This window comes from Phaseolus vulgaris, chromosome 8 (assembly GCF_000499845.2).
Source record: "Phaseolus vulgaris cultivar G19833 chromosome 8, P. vulgaris v2.0, whole genome shotgun sequence".
NCBI classification, from domain to species: Eukaryota; Viridiplantae; Streptophyta; class Magnoliopsida; order Fabales; family Fabaceae; genus Phaseolus; species Phaseolus vulgaris.
In genome coordinates, this window is record NC_023752.2 from 48,576,530 (window position 1) to 48,592,870 (window position 16,341).

The following is a 16,341-nucleotide window of genomic DNA, read 5'->3' on the forward strand; positions in this document are numbered from 1 at the left end:
TTTTTGTTCTTGCAAGCCCTCCCTCTCACTGTAGATGGTCTTTAGATATTTTCTTTCTGGGTGTGAAGCGTTGGACCAAGAAGTCCTATTTAGAGGCACCCTATAGGCATTCTACCATCACGAAAGCATTTACTAGTAATTATCATAACAACGACGGATAACGGTGAACTATCTGGTCGGCTATATCTCAAACAGTCACATTTTCTTGGTATATAGAGTCTATAATACTAAAAAAATCATTAAATAGAATAAAATTTTAGAGACAAGAAAGAATTAATTGTTATATTAACTAAATTAAATATTATTTTAGATACTAAAAAAATTATTAGTATTTAAATTAGTTTTATTATTGATAAACAGTTTCTAAATGGATATCTAAGTTGATATAACGGTTTTAGTCTATAGAATAATATCGAATTTAGTCAATACAAATAATTATTTTTTTGTCTCTAATAATTATATTTAATGATCTTCTTGTAGTGCGGGTTATTGCGTACCTCTTAATCATAGTTTAACAATATGATTAGATTAATGGGTAAAACAAAATAAACACTCCCATTAAAATAAAATGACTTTAAGCACTTGGGTTGTATTGGGCTAACCTTAATCATCTAAACCTAGGATAATCACTATATATAGGAGTCAACCCCCTCAATAAAAGATAATGAAACTTTGATCCCACATATATCATCTACTCTACCGACACTAACTTGAGTGTCAAAGTGTGTTCACAAGTACCCCTACCGAAACGAGCGTGTGAAGAATCGAAGGCCAAAGAGTCAAGATCGAAGATCAAGAAATCAAGGACCAAATAGGAGATAAATAATCATATTCAAGCTTTGTAAAAACATTTTTGACGTCCACCATGGGATCGAAAGGACACTCCACTGAATCCAAATGGTAACCAGTAGAAACATGGCAAACAATGACAAGCAAGTACCGGATGAAGTAAATAACCACCAAGAGGACCCCACAGCCATGATGAGAGAAATGAGTAGAGAAATGGAGACCCTCAAGGAGAAGAATGTGGAGAAGATAACCACTATGGAAAAGGAAGAACACAAAAGGTAACGGTGACCTTAGGGAAGAGAACACGTACATGAGGCAGAGACTAGATAACAACAAGACAATCCTGGTTATTAAGGACAAGTAATTGGATATGTCGTAATCCCACCAGCAAACCTTACCGAGAAACCAAAAGGCCATCATAATTCCAGAAAAATACCTATTGGCTCAGCCAATATACTCAGGGCATCCTCTCACCAGAACCCGTTTACCGAAGTCATCATGGATGTCCCCCTTTCGATCACTTGGAAGAGCCCAACCTTGGACAAGTATAATGACATGATTAACCCTGGCGAACACATGGATGCTTATGTAACCCAAGTAATCTTATACACCCCAAAATATGCACTTTTATGCCAAGTCTTATCAACCTCGCTTAAAAGAGACACTTTGAGCTGGTTCACTCGTCGTCCAACCCAATCCATTGACTGTTTTGACACCCTAGTCACCAAGTTTGAAGTATAGTTTGCCTTACCTCCATAATGCTTATCAACATGCATGTTTATGGAACGTTTTGGAAAGGTGACCCTCAACATTCGTAACTTGAGCCCCGATGTAGTAATGCACCACATGGTCACAACGTTGAAACTCGGTCCTTTTTTGGATAGTCTATGCAAAAAAATCGACCTTTGACTTAGATGAACTATGCTAGAGGGTGAAAAAACTCATGAAGTTGAAACAACTAAAGTAATGTCAAATTAAAGTGATATCACCCAAGGAGATAGACTAAAAAGCAGTCAAGAAGGACCGAGGCAAACCCCCATCTCACTAAAAAAACAAAGAAAATTCCCTCGGCCGCAACGCCTTATGCATTATACTCCCCTTACTATGGATCAGGCTCAAATACTTGAGGAGGCACTCAATGCCGATTTGATGTCCAACATGAGGAAAACCCACATGCTCGCCAATGTCGACCCGATGAAGCATTGTCGATACCACTGTAACTACAGGCATACCACAAAAGAATGTGATGGAACCCTGAGAGATATAAAGCAGCCACTAAGCTAGCCCAACCTTCCAGAAGGATGTTTAGGAGGATGACACAGGACCCAGGGCTAGGTTAGGATCAGTCCATAGCCAGTGCTACAAAGCCTATTATTCCTTAGACGATTACCAGGAGCAAAGCCCACATAGTTGGAACTGAGCACTAGCTAGTTTCTTTACTTTTAATTTCAATAAATTAAGGTGTAATTATTATAATTTGGGCTTGTGTCAAGCTCATCTTCGCCTAGCTTCTAGAAACACTCATGATCGCCCCTTTTGACTCATTCTTACCCTAGTTTCTAGAACATTGACCTAGCTTGGGCGACACACTAGGTTTGGCTTGTTTCTAGAAGGTCTCTTGCCATTGTCGCCCCTCCTCTCACTCTTACCCTCCAAGGCACTATCTCCTATAAATAGGGTGTCTTGACTCTTGTATTTTCACATTGATTGAATATAGTAAAAAAACTTTGCTTGCATGATTTGACCTTGGGTTCTTAATTAACACAAATTCCTCAATCAATTTCATTCTCTTTTATGATGTTACAAAAAATAGAAGTTAAGCAACCACAACTGTCAATTCATCAGTAAAAATCTCAAAATTGTTTTAAGGTTCACACATTCACTTGGTTTAATTGGTCTCATTACTTATTGTTTTGTCATTCTCTGTCTAATCAATCATCCTGTTAAATTTTCATGTATCACAATTTCAACTTCATTTGAATAGGGATTCAATCATATTTTCTATTCTAACCTGTGTCTAATTCATCTCACTTTCTAATATTTAAACACAGTATTTTTTACACAATTCAATTTTAATATTGCAGTTCTTTTTTATTTAAGAAAAATAAAACTAGAAAACTACTAAACAATTAAATTAAAACTGAAATTTATTCAAGAAAAATAATTCAAGACATAAAAATAACCAAATAAGCATAACACAAAATTATTCAAGATACCAATACAAAAAGCAAATAAAACAAACTAAGAAAATAAGCAAGTAAACACAAATAAACAAATAAAGCTAAAATAATTAAAAAACTAGAAAAATAAAAAAAAATTTGAAAAGAAAAAAAAACAGAAAAATAAATCATATTTTTGCTTAGTCATCCCTTCCTAAGAAGTCATTTTTAGCTTTGTGTTAAAGTCTTTATCTACAGTTGTAGATGATTCTGCTTCATTTGCTCGATCTACCCCCTGAATAATAGAACTTCTTCCCAAACCTAGATACATAGGCTTCAAACTTATCGGTAGGCATGTACAGATTGGGTTGCCTTTGAGAATTTTATTTTTATTTTTTATTTTTTTTAAATTTCGCCTAGGCGAGATTTACTATGCCTAGGTGAGATTCCTTGTGAGAATTCTCAAATTTACATAGTCAAACTCGCCTAAGCGAGACTTATCTTGCTTTGGTGAGATGACTCTATATAGCACCCTTTGTTTGTCTGCCTAACTCACCTAGGCGAGATATATTGTGCCTGAGCGAGGTTCCCTGCACAAAATTCCAACTTTACATCATTAAACCCACCAAGGCGAGACATTTGATGCCCGGGCAAGTTTTTCTACACAAAAACATGGTTTTTAGAAGTAAAAATAAAAACAAAAATAACAAATCATAAAACTAAAATGTGTATTGGGTTGCCTCCCAGTAAGCGCTCGTTTAACTTCATCTAGCTAGATGCCTATTTATCTCAAGGTGGACAAATGTCTTTGGAATATGATGATGTTTACCTTCCTCAATTAAATTTAAGAGGTCCAATTACCTATTTGTGTCAGGAAAGGCTTCCCTTGGTGTATCTTTTTGTAAACATTCCTTACCTGCATTAGAATTTTTTAAATCATAAAAAAGATTAAAAGTTACCTCATCATCTTGAGTTCTTACTTTAAGCTTTCCCTTATCAACGTCAGTTATAATTCTAGCAGTCTTCATGAAAGGTCTGCCAAGAATAAAGGGAACTTCGTCGTCTTCTTTTATGTCCATCACAACAAAATCCACAGAAAATATGAATTTATCCACCTTAACAAGAACATCTTCAACCAACTATAATGTCATCTTGGTGAGTTTAATCTACAAATCACTTATTTTCTTCATCATTGCCAAAGAAATTAGATTTATGCATGCCCCCAAATCCAATAAAGCCTTGGATTTTTTAGACAAGTCTTTTTGAATAATGGCACTACATTCAGCCTCCAACTCTAAATTTCTCTTTGCAATATAGCTCTTATTCTTCATAAATCTCTCAAATGTTGACTTTTGCTTCAGATTTCCTGCAAAATCATTTTTAGGGAGCAAATTATAAAAAAAAAATATTTTCTTCTCTTATTTTGAAGGAGTATGAGGATATGATAAATATATTTCAACAACACCTCTCTCCTTATTTTCACTCTTTTATTTACTTTTTTCTTCCTCACTTCTGCTCTTTTATTTCTCTTTCTCACCCCCCCCCCCTTCAGTCTCATTTTTTTTCTTTTTCAACCACTACATTATTATCATCCCTTTCTCTTGTCATTTTACCGCGTTCCGTGACAATTGTATTGCAATGCTCCTTTGGGTTGGTTGAAAATTGACCACTTTGTCCCTCTGCTAATTGTTTGGCAATCTATCCCACTTGAGTTTCTATAGTTCTGATTGTCGCCATATTATTCTCCAAGGTATCTTCAAGTTTATTCATCCTCTCATGATATAATTGGACGACTTGTAATTGTTGGGGAAATTTAGCCATTTGTGCAGTTAAAGTCTCAATCTGCAATGTCAAAATTTTATTCTTAGTCAAAAGTGCATTTGAAGTATTCAACTCTAACAACCCTTTCTTTTGAATACCTTGTCTATGAAATAAAAATACAAATCATCAATCAAGAACAAAATATTATGTTTATATATCACCTCAATACATAAGAGTTTGAACAAATTACTCTCAATCCCAAAGGGTAGAATTAGCAACACATGATGGTTGTTGCAAACAGGGAGAGCAAAAAAAGAAGAACTAGGATGTTTCTCCTTGACAGCTGCCTCCTCTAGGGTTTCTAACACTTCCTATTCTCCCAATTGGATTACAATTCACTTAATGGTGTTTTCCTCTCAGTCATGCGTCTCTAGGGTTGTGCCTCAAGCCTCCTATTTAACCTAATTGGCTTGGGCTAAGTGACTTCTCGCTTGGGCGTTATTGGGCTCGCCTGAGCAAGTTGCACAAAAAAAGCCCAACATCGCTAGAACAATCTCTCTTGTGCGAGATCCTCTAGGGGAGTTTGGCTTATGCGAGTTTTGGTGAGTACTGGTGCATTCCAACTTTCCCTTTTTAGCTTTGTATATTCTCCTTTTGTTCGATCATCTCTATTTGTCCCTAGAATCCTGAACTTAACACAAATTTAGAAATATATCGTTCTTATTAAAATTAAAATAACAAAATATGTAAAAATGTATAAATTCATAAATTAGGGGTTATTTTATGTTCATTTTATCAATTAATATCCATAAGTGCTTGTATTTTAATATAAAATATTATTGAAATTTGACACTTATCAGAAATAAAAAACGTGTTTTTTGACATAGTTTAGTAGTTTTCTATTGTATCCGGTTCTTTATTCAAGAAAAAGACACACACTCCTCAAATAAAAAGAAGTGAGCAAAAGCCTAAACAATGAGAATTATGGTGAAACATTAAGATAAAAAATTGGCAACTACTAAGTTACTTGATCCTTAATTTGTGAATACAAAACCAACACACTCATAGTAGCGAACATTTATGCATTTAATCCTTTTCTTACTTAATCAAGAAACAAAGAAAACATTAATCATATTCTTTAGTTTTATTTTGGTTTTTCTAATATACTTTAGAGCCTTTCATCAATCTTCTTTTTAGTTCCTACCTCTACTTTAGGCTTCAACTTTAGTTTGTGTAATTTGTAACTTTTCAAATTGACATTTTATTACTTTATTTCCTTTCCCTCTTGAGTGGAACTTTCTTTGGATTGAAATGCTTCTATGAGAGAACCTAACTTCACAAGGTTGCATTATATGTGTTTGTGAAATCTTAAGAAGGACTCACTCCTCTATTGACAGATTAAACACTTAGAGAGGCTTGTTGAGAAAGATTGAATATCAACAATTTGAAATTTGTATAAAATTAGTAGAAACCGGATTAGTAACCAAATCTAGTGAGGGAAACACGTAGCACCTTATCTCAATCCATGGCAAACAAATTTTGTTACCAATTCTTTTTCCACTTCATTTCAATTATTTTATGTCACCATTTGAAAGTGTTTTTTTTTTTATTTATCTTGTAAATTTGGCCATTTATTTAGGTGTCTTGGAGAACCCTTGGTGTTCTCCCATCTCCCATTAGCGACTTCCTTGGTAAGTCATAAGTTCTTATAAGCTTTTTCCTTAGAAAATGACTAGTTTAATCTTTTGTAATCTAAATTTGTGTGCTTATGTAAAGTAATTTAGTTATTTCCAAAGGCTTGTATTGTTATTTCCAAAAGGATTTTCAAATTTAATACAGGAACTTAAGTCACTAAAACTATGGAGAAAACAAGTAGCAAGTTTGAAAGAAAATAAAAATAATTGAAAGAGAAGGTAGTCTTGTTATTTTGGAAGAAGAACTTGTGATGTTAAAGAAAGAAAAGGAAAATTTAAAAAAAATAGTTTGAAAAATGAGGGAGAGAAAACTTAATGAAAAAGAGGACAAGGAAAATAAAGAAAGAGAAAAGAAAGAAAAGAAACTTAAAAAAAAAATTGTTGGAAAATAACAAAGAAAAGTAAGAGTCATAAAATCTTCTAGTAACATAGTTGAGAAACAATCCTTCAAGAAGAATCACTAGACTTTGAACTCTTCTTCTATTCCAAATAAATATAACTCTTCTTCTAAATTGAACCATTTTATTTTGTTGCCTAAAAAAGATGTCTATCAAAGAACGATGGCAACAATAAATGGAGTATTAAGAATCAATAAAAGTATTCTCAATAACATGCTTATTTGTTTTTTCTTTGATAAAATATGCATGTACATTAAAAGACAATTTTCATTTACGTGTCTTTAAAGGTTTCTCCTTTACATTCCTTATGAATATACAATTTGTTTTACTATAATTTTTGTTTACTAGAGGTTGGTATTTGACCCTAGAGGAAGGAAAGTCAACCTAACACAAACTATTGTCACTAAGGACAATCATCTAGATGGAAGGAATGATGGAAACCTATCTAGTCACATTAATCAAGAAAAAAGATGATGGAAGAATAATAAGTAAGGAATCAACCATAAGAGTTATAACTAGAAGAATCCAAAAAGGTTGGACCTCTATTGAAGATAGTAGACCTAAGACACTCCTATATGGACCACCTTTCAATGGGCTAGAACATTGGGCCTCTTCTTCGTATAGAATAGGAATAAATTGGGCTTGTATTCAGGGTAAGTATTTTGGGTTATTGGGGTTGTATTTGGGTAAGGTAATATAGGTTATTGGGCTTATATTTGTAAAAGAGTCCAATTAAAGTTTAAATTAGATTTATCCAAGCCCAATAGAAATCCTAGTCAGCCATGGGATCAGACCATAAGGCTTATTGTCACATTTAATATGTGCAACACATGCAAAGTCAGATCCATGTGTCTAGATCCATAATATGCATCCATTTTCAAGAAACGTATGGGGAAATTGAATTTAAGTTTCCCTCCCATTTGCTCTAGAAATTATTTGTCAAGACTCCTATAAATAGGACCACCCACTCCTTATACTTTCACCTTTACATGAGTAGTGCATTAATGTCAAATTTGCATCTTCTCCTTATTCAATAGTCATCTTAAGATTTCTCTCCTCTCTCGAATGATAAATAAGCCATCCAACCACAACATCCACATTATAAGGAGATTGAAGATCTAGAGCCTTGTTCAAGAGCTTACTAGCAAAATGGGCCTTTATCTATCCTTTGTGGGTCAAATAAAGAGGACAACTCGGGATGAAGAAATGTACAGAGCAACTTGTAGAAGACCTCCAAGTCGTGGAATAACAACTAGAGCTTTGACCGCGAGAATACAAGACTAAGACTCAACTGACCTCAACAGGCCCAAGTTCTTATCATCATGGTCTAGGCTCTAGTTTGTATATATTAGAATAATAGGATTTCTTGAGTCATATGTATTGGGCCAAGTAGTTTAGAATAAATGGGCTTTTTATGGGTCTGGTAGTATTTTCCCACCTTATTTCCTCTTCAAATGGACGTCGAAGTAGGTTATAAATAGGAGTGTTCCCTTCATGTTTTCTTAACTTGGAATTAGTAATGAAATGTTGTCCAATTGCCATTCAAATTGTTCCTAAGTTCTCCCTAGATTAGTCTTCTTATAGACTTAGCCTAGATCCTTTCCTAGTGAGTTGGTCTCACCTCTCACTTGCACATGATAATCTCTCCGATTTCAATCACTGAAAACTGCTCTTGATTTTTACAATGAGTTTTACAATACTTATGCACTTGAATTCTCCTCCACACTCCGTTCAAAAAATAATCTACAAAGAAAACTACGAGATGAAAGCTTTTATCATTAAACTTCTCACAAGGCATCTTCCTTGTGAAGATGACTTCTCTAACTTCTCTTCAAAACTCCACATCACTCCTACTTATAAATCATTCTCCAACATCAAGCTTTGTGTCCAATCTCCATTCAAGAATTAAGTTCAACATACAAACTTATCCATCTTATATAGTAAAATTAATATTTTTTTTTCTATTTTAAAATAATTTCTATTTGTTTGAAATTATTTGTGAATGTTTGAAAAATATAATCATTGATTAAAATTTTCCCTTATATGTTTGAATCTCAAATTGATGGAATTTAAAAATACTTTTAATTGTAAATATAGCCTGTTTTATCTTATTTTATGTCTCCAAATTTGAGAATATATTTGGAGTTATCAAATATATGCTTTTTATTTCATGCAAACATAACTTCTATTGTTCTCTTTTGTATTCTCTAACGGTGGAATAACAAAACATTATAGAGCAAAAGCTAATTTAAATAAACTCTTGTTTTTCTTCTTTGTAATTGAAAATATAAATGATATTTTTTTCAAAACATCATCAAAATCACCCTTACTTTTATATATATGGGTCTTCCATTTCCAAACCGTCCTAATGATGCAACCAATTGCATATTGATTATCTCAAAATATTTAAATTTATTAACTCCAATTAGTAGCATTGGAATTTTTGTAATAATCACTTCACAAATTACAAAATTAACATAGGTATTAGTCAAGCGGTTTCTTCAAAGCTGAAATATAATTCACAATATAAGCCTTTTAAGAAAAACTTTCAAACGTATATGCCTTTACATGATATATATATATATATATATATATATATATATATATAATCATGAATATGTTAACATTTTATACAACCATTCTATTACTATATGTTTACCAATTTTTTTTTTCTTCATCCATGTGTCCCTCACATGGTTTTAAGTTTGTCCCACCACGAATCCCTCACATGGTTTCATGTTCATCTTCTAATTTAGTTACTTTCCTTTTTATTTTTAAAAATTATTTACTTATCGAGGGGTTTGAAAATACGTTTTGAAATAAACCTTTGAAATTTAACGGAAGTTAATTTTTTTTTCATTATTTAAATCCATTCCTAATCTTTTATTAGTCTCTAATAAATAAATCCGGTTAAAATATTTTTTCTTTTATAATGTATGTTTACTATGTATTGATTTATTTTTCCTTCATCCACGTTTCCCTCACGTTATTTCAAGTTTGTCCCAGCATGTATCTCTCACGTGGTTTCATTCTCATTTTGGCTTTCCTTGCTTTCTTTTTTGTGTATTGTTTTGAAACATTGCTTTTTTTGTATTGTTTTCTAGAAGACAAATTTTTGAATTAGATTTCTTTCTTCCAACTTTGTCTTGGTTCTCTTCTCATTAACAATGTTTATATTAAAGTTTTGATCTAATTCTTCTTGTGTTATATTGTTTCTACTATGCATCATTTCTTGAGTATTGTTAGGAAGGTATACCATTTACTGTATGATATCAGAGGAGGTTGAAGAATATGTGTCTGTGAAAGGCTGTGTTAACACTGGTTTGGTGTGAATAATATGATTCCCTATGTGGAAACAACTGTTATAGTCCAGGGACTTACATGGTTTAGAGTGGTTATGCCCAAGAAGCTGGTGAGGAGATCTGTTTGTTTAGGCCTCTCTGCTCTGTTGTAGCTTCTGCAGGGTGCTCCTGGAAGGAGATGGCACGAATGGGATGCACAATGGTAGTTGGAGGTTGTGGAGGTACCCCTAGTCTTAAGTGTTTCTTGGCCTGCATGTTCTTTGCCTTAGGGGTAGATTAGAGCATTTTCTACTGTGGTTGTGGTTTCTGTTGTGAAGCAAGCATGGGGTTGGTAGTTAAGTGGTGGTCTGTATTTAAACAGGAAGTGTATGAAGGGTCTAGTGGGCAAAAATGGATTGTGGGTGACGTTATCATGCGGGTATGAGAGTGCAAAGATTGTTTCAAAGAAGTAGGTGTCCAAACCGGTTCGTGTTGGTGTTCAAAGGTCCATGTTTGGTCTTTGTAATGGTGTTCTGGATTGTTGTGTTGTTCCTCTATGATCTTTAGCAGGTTTACGTATGGAGCTGAGGAGGTACACATTTATATGTCATGCATTGGAAATTATGAACCACTTGTTCCAGCACTTGCTGTTTCCTCTGTTTTGTTCTGCGTGAAAGGTTCCTTTATAGGGGAAGCAGTCTGGTTATACTGGTCTGGCTGCGGATGTAGGTAGCTCCTGTTTTGGGGTTCTAAAATGCCAAAGTTGGAGGAACTGTTATCTAGGGATGTAAACTTCTGGTGGAGTAAAGTATATGCTAGTATGGACATGGATTATGGTAGCAAGAGTAAAAAAGGGTTGGAGTCTTGATATGTGAAGCGGATTGTAGTTGGAGGGTCTAAGGCCTGGATGTCTGTCACGTTTTTTGAGGAAACCATAACAGAACCGAAGGCTCTAAGCTGGTTTATGTAGTGAGAAGTATGCTATGGTAAGGGTAGGATGATGGAGGTTTTATGGTGCAACATGGTCGAATTTAAGTGCTGGACCTTAATCCTGGCTTGGCTGCTGGTATGTTCGAGCTTCAGTGCTTGGAAGTGATAGACCAAATGTGTGAGGGGTATGCACGACTGATCCCGTAAGCTGTTCAAGTTGTGGGGCTGAATATTACTCCGCTATGCTGAGGAAGTGGACTTTTGACCCGTGCACTTTTATGTTTTGTTTTTGAGCCCAAGTGTAGGAGAAAAGCTTAGGCTTGGCTAGTTACTAAGCAGGGTATCTTTTGTCTATCATGCTTATTAGATTAGCTGTTGGTGTTTGTATAAGGGTTGAGATACCCCTAAAGTATCCCTTTAATTTACTTAATTCTTTATTGATAAAAAAAAAAAATCATAGGAGGTTGAAAAACTTGCTTTCCGTTCTCTTTGTTTCTATTTCTTGTTCTTCTTCTTGATTTTTGGATCTTTTTGTTTCTTGTTCTTTTCTTTCTGGTTTTCTTCATTTTCCCTCTCCATCCATGGATTCTTCAACCACCGAGATTACACATGGCATATATCCTAGTATGAATTCCTCTAGTGTGTACTATTTACATCTCGATAAAGATCCTAGAGTTATTTATTGCCATTCCTCATTTGAATGCACAAATTTGTCACTCATGGACCTAAAATATGAAAAGATCTCTTTTGTTAAAGAACAAATTAAAATTTGTGGATGGTAGTATTTGTATGCTTGAGTGTGGAAATCTTGTGTTTGAAGCTTGGGAGAGGTGCCATGTCATAGTTTTGTCATGGATAAATCGCAGACTATCAACTCAAATTGTAGAAAGTGTGGTGTACATAGATATGGGCAAGAACCTATTAGACTATTTAAAGGAGCAATTCTTGAGAGGTAATCATTTTCGCATCTTTGATCTGCTTCAATAACATAACTCAATCAAGGTGAAAGGAATGTTACCCAATTCTATATGGATCTAAAACCATTTAGGAAGAATTTACTTGAGACCCACACAAAGATGCACTTGTGATATCACATGTAGTTGTAATATGTCAAGGTCATTTGCTGGATATAGAGACTTGGAGTATGTGATGTACTTCTAATAGCATTGCCTTCATTACCGATTTGATTTCTTGTAATTTTGTCGGAGTTGGCAGAAACTTGATGAAGGAGGTGGAACAAGGAGGGCTCCAATGAAGCTATGGGTTCCTTGAAGGTGCATGAAGATAGGGAGAGTGATTGGTTGAGCCATATCACATGGAGAGGTGAAGGAAAATATCAAGGTGTCTATCCTGGAGAGGTCTAGACAAGGGAGTGAGAAAGCTTGCAAACTTGGCAGCAATTCACTCGTCTATTTGATCTTAGAAAAATGAGAGCCAACCACCCCAATATATAGTGAGGAGGTCTGACTAAGGTTATAAGAAAATGGGTGGGAAAATTCAAAAGAAATAGGTTTGAAATTGGTGCCTATTTGGACTCACAATGCAAACATGACCAAGGTGTGCTTCATGTGACTCTTTTTAGGTTAATGATCGACCTAGATTAAATTAAGGGTCTTAATGAAACTCTAATTTAATCTAGGTTGGTGTTTAGATGCCAAATTCAACCCTAATTACAATTAAAAAAATTTACAACTATTTTTCCTACTCTACTTTTGAAAGAAAAATAAATTCTACTCTAAAGAAACTATGCTAGTGGTTGGTCCTGAGCTTGGCCTTCTTCTATCATCCCATTCCTCTTGAAGAGGATTTGTCCTCAAATCACATGCTTCTGCCTCTTCATCTTCACTACCTACAAAAGGTGTTAGATCCATAACATTGAAGGTAGCATGTACTCATATTCCTCAGATAGGTCTAATTGATATGCATTATTATTGATTTTCTTGAGGACTTGGAAATGACCATCTCCCCGGGGACTAAGCTTAGACTTCCTCTTACTAGGGAATCTATCTTTTCTAAGGTGAAGCCAAACCCACTTTCCCTCTTCAAAAATCATCTCTCTCTTTCCCTTATTGCTATGTTTTATATATTTCTCTGTTTTTGTATTTGGTTTTTTAATCCTCTCATGCATTTTCTTTACAAATTCGGCTTTTGTTACTCCTTCCTTATGCACAAATTCTTGTGGATTAGGCAGAGGTAACAAATCGAAAGGAGTAAGAGGGTTAATCCATATACAACCTCAAGTGGAGAAATATTACTAGTCTTATGAACTACTCTATTATATGCAAACTCAATATGAGGAAGGTAGTCATCCCAAGATTTGTGGTTTCCTTTCATGATTGACCTAAGTGATGACTTTTTACAGCAAGTGCACTGTGTTGTCAGAAGTAATAATTTGTCCCTAAGCCCTAAGGACGGATATCGATCCCACAAAGAATAGTGAATTATCAAGTACAATAATCACTAAATATAAAACAGAACAATAAAAAGAGTGTTGAACTAATTGTGTTGGTAATGATTAATAAGAAAACAAACAAAGAATTGATTGCTTCAATTGGAAAAATGGGGATTATATTTCATCTCTCTCACTCTCATGTATTTTAATTAGTATGTCAATATTAAGTTCTTTGATTAAAATTGATGCCCGTAGAAAATTCATTAATATCGATGTCTTGCATATAAAATTCTTAAGAATGTTTCCTAAATATCATTTTCTCGCATTTTTATAAAAACAACTTAAAATCACACTCGGGCGTTAATGACAATTAACATTTCAAGTCTATTTCTAGCACTCAAATATGTTAAGTATTGTTGTTTAGGTCATAACCCTAAATATACCTTTCAGTCATATATAAGATTCTCAAACTTGTCACGACTATTTAGAAATAAAACAACAGTACAAATAATCACTCGAGAATTGAATATTATAATATGTAAATATCACCTCAATACATAAGAGTTCGAGCAGATTACTCCCAATCCCAAAGGGTAGAATTAGCCACGCATACTTCTAGCACCTTCCATTCTCCCAATTGGGTTACAATTCACTCAATGGTGTTTTCCTCTCAATCTTCCACACTAGGGTTGTGCCTCTAGCCCCCTATTTAACCTATTTTTCTAGAGTTAGGTCGCTTCTTGTGTCGCATTGATGAGTTAAGTGATAAAACATAAAAAAAGGCTCAATCTGTTTGACACATTCTCGCTCAAGTGAAGAATTCTCACTTGAGCGAGAAAGGCATTGTTTGCCAAAAACAGTCATGGAGCATTCTCGCTTGAGCAAGATACTTCTGTTGCAAAAATTGGCTTTTTCGGCGCTTTTCTCTTTTTAGCTCAAATCATTCTCCTTTATTCCAAATCTTCAATCTTCCCTTGAAACCTGTAATTAACACCAAATCTAGGAATAAAATGCTCTTATTCAAATAAATATCATAAAAAATGTAAAATGGTATAAATTCATAAATTAGGGATTATTTTATATGTAAATTAACAATAAATCCTCATAAGTATGTATATTTTAATATGAAATATTATTGAAATTAGACACTTATTACTAAGCATAGTGGAAAGAAATCTATTGTTAATTTACAACTTTGGTTTACAACTTTGGTTTTTCCATCCGTTTGAGGATGACAAGAAGTTGAGAAGTTCAACGTAGTCTTTCCTAAAGAGTTCTCCAGAAATGGCCAACAAATTTAGGATCTCTATCTGAAACTATGGTCTTAGGTAAACCATGAAGTCTTACCACTTCTCTAGACAAGAGTCTAGAGATGTTGTTAGCATCATCCTCTTTATGGAGGGTATAACATGAGCCATCTTGCTAAATTTATCCACTACCACGAAGATGGAATCAAAACCTCTTTGTGTCTTAGGAAGTCCTAATATGAACTTCATGCTTATATCTTCCCAAGGAGCACTAACAAAAGGTAAAAGAGTGTAAAGTCCATGAGGCATTGTCTTAGACTTAGCTTTTAAGCATGAGATGCATCTATGACAATATCTTTGAACTTCTTTCCTCATGTGTGGCCAAAAGAATTTCCTTTTAAAAGCTCAAGAGTTTTATCAACTCCAAAATGGTCCATGAGTCCTCCTTCATGTGATTCTTTACATGGAGTTTTTTATATGTTACTTGAGGTATACAAATTTTTCCTTCTTTAAATAAGTACCCTTAGAAACATATAAACCTCCTTATGCTCTATGTTGGAACTTAGCAAAAGTGGGTGCAAAATCCTGATCTTCTTTGTAAAGTTCAGGTATGTTTTCAAATCCAAGAATTTGGGCTCCAAGTTTAGAAAAGAAGGCATGTCTCCTAGATAGAGCATCTGCCATAGTGTTTGTACTGCCCTTCTTGTATTTGATAACAAATGGAAATGGCTCAAGAAATTCCATCCACTTTTCATGTCTTTGCATGTGTTTTGTTTAACTTGTGTTGACCCTTCAAATATTTCAAAGACTCATGATCACTATGTATGACAAATTCTTTTGAAACTAGATAGTGTTCCCAAGTCTGCAGGGCCCTCACAAGTGCATAGAGCTCTTTGTCATAGGTGGGGTAATTGAGGGTTGTACCATGAAGTTTTTCACTAAAATATGAATTGGGTGCCCACCCTGCAACAACACAACACCTATTCCTACTCCCGATGTGCATCGCACTCTACCTCAAAAGTTTTTGAAAAGTTTGGTAAACCTAGAATAGGTGCATTAATGAGTTGAGTTTTCAACCTTTTAAAGGCTTGCTCATGCTTCTCCGTACAACGAAATGGAGTGTCTTTCTTCACTAACTCATTGAGTGGTGAAGCTAGACTTGAGAAGTTAGGAACAAATCTTCTCTAGAAATTTGCTAAGTCATGGAAGCTCCTAACATCTCCTACATTTTGTGGTGTTGGCCATTCTTGGATGGCTTTGATTTTCTTGGGGTCAACGTGAACCCCAATTTTGTTAACTATAAACCTAAAAACACTACACTATCTACACAAAAAGGGCATTTATCTACATTAGCAAACATATTATTATTCCAAAGGACTAATAGAACAACCCTAAGTTGACTTAGGTAGGACTCTAGACTTTGACTATATACTAATATATCATCAAAATAAACTACTATATATTTACCTATACAATCCCTAAGGACATGATTCATAAGTCTCATGAAAGTGGTAGGTGCATTAGTGAGTCCAAAAGGCATCACTAACCACTCATATAGTCCAAATTTGGTCTTAAAGCAATTTTCCACTCATCACTCTCTTTGATTCTTATTTGGTGATATCCGCTTTTGAGATCAATCTTGGAAAATATAGTGGACCCATGCAATTCATCAAGCATATCATCAAGTCTA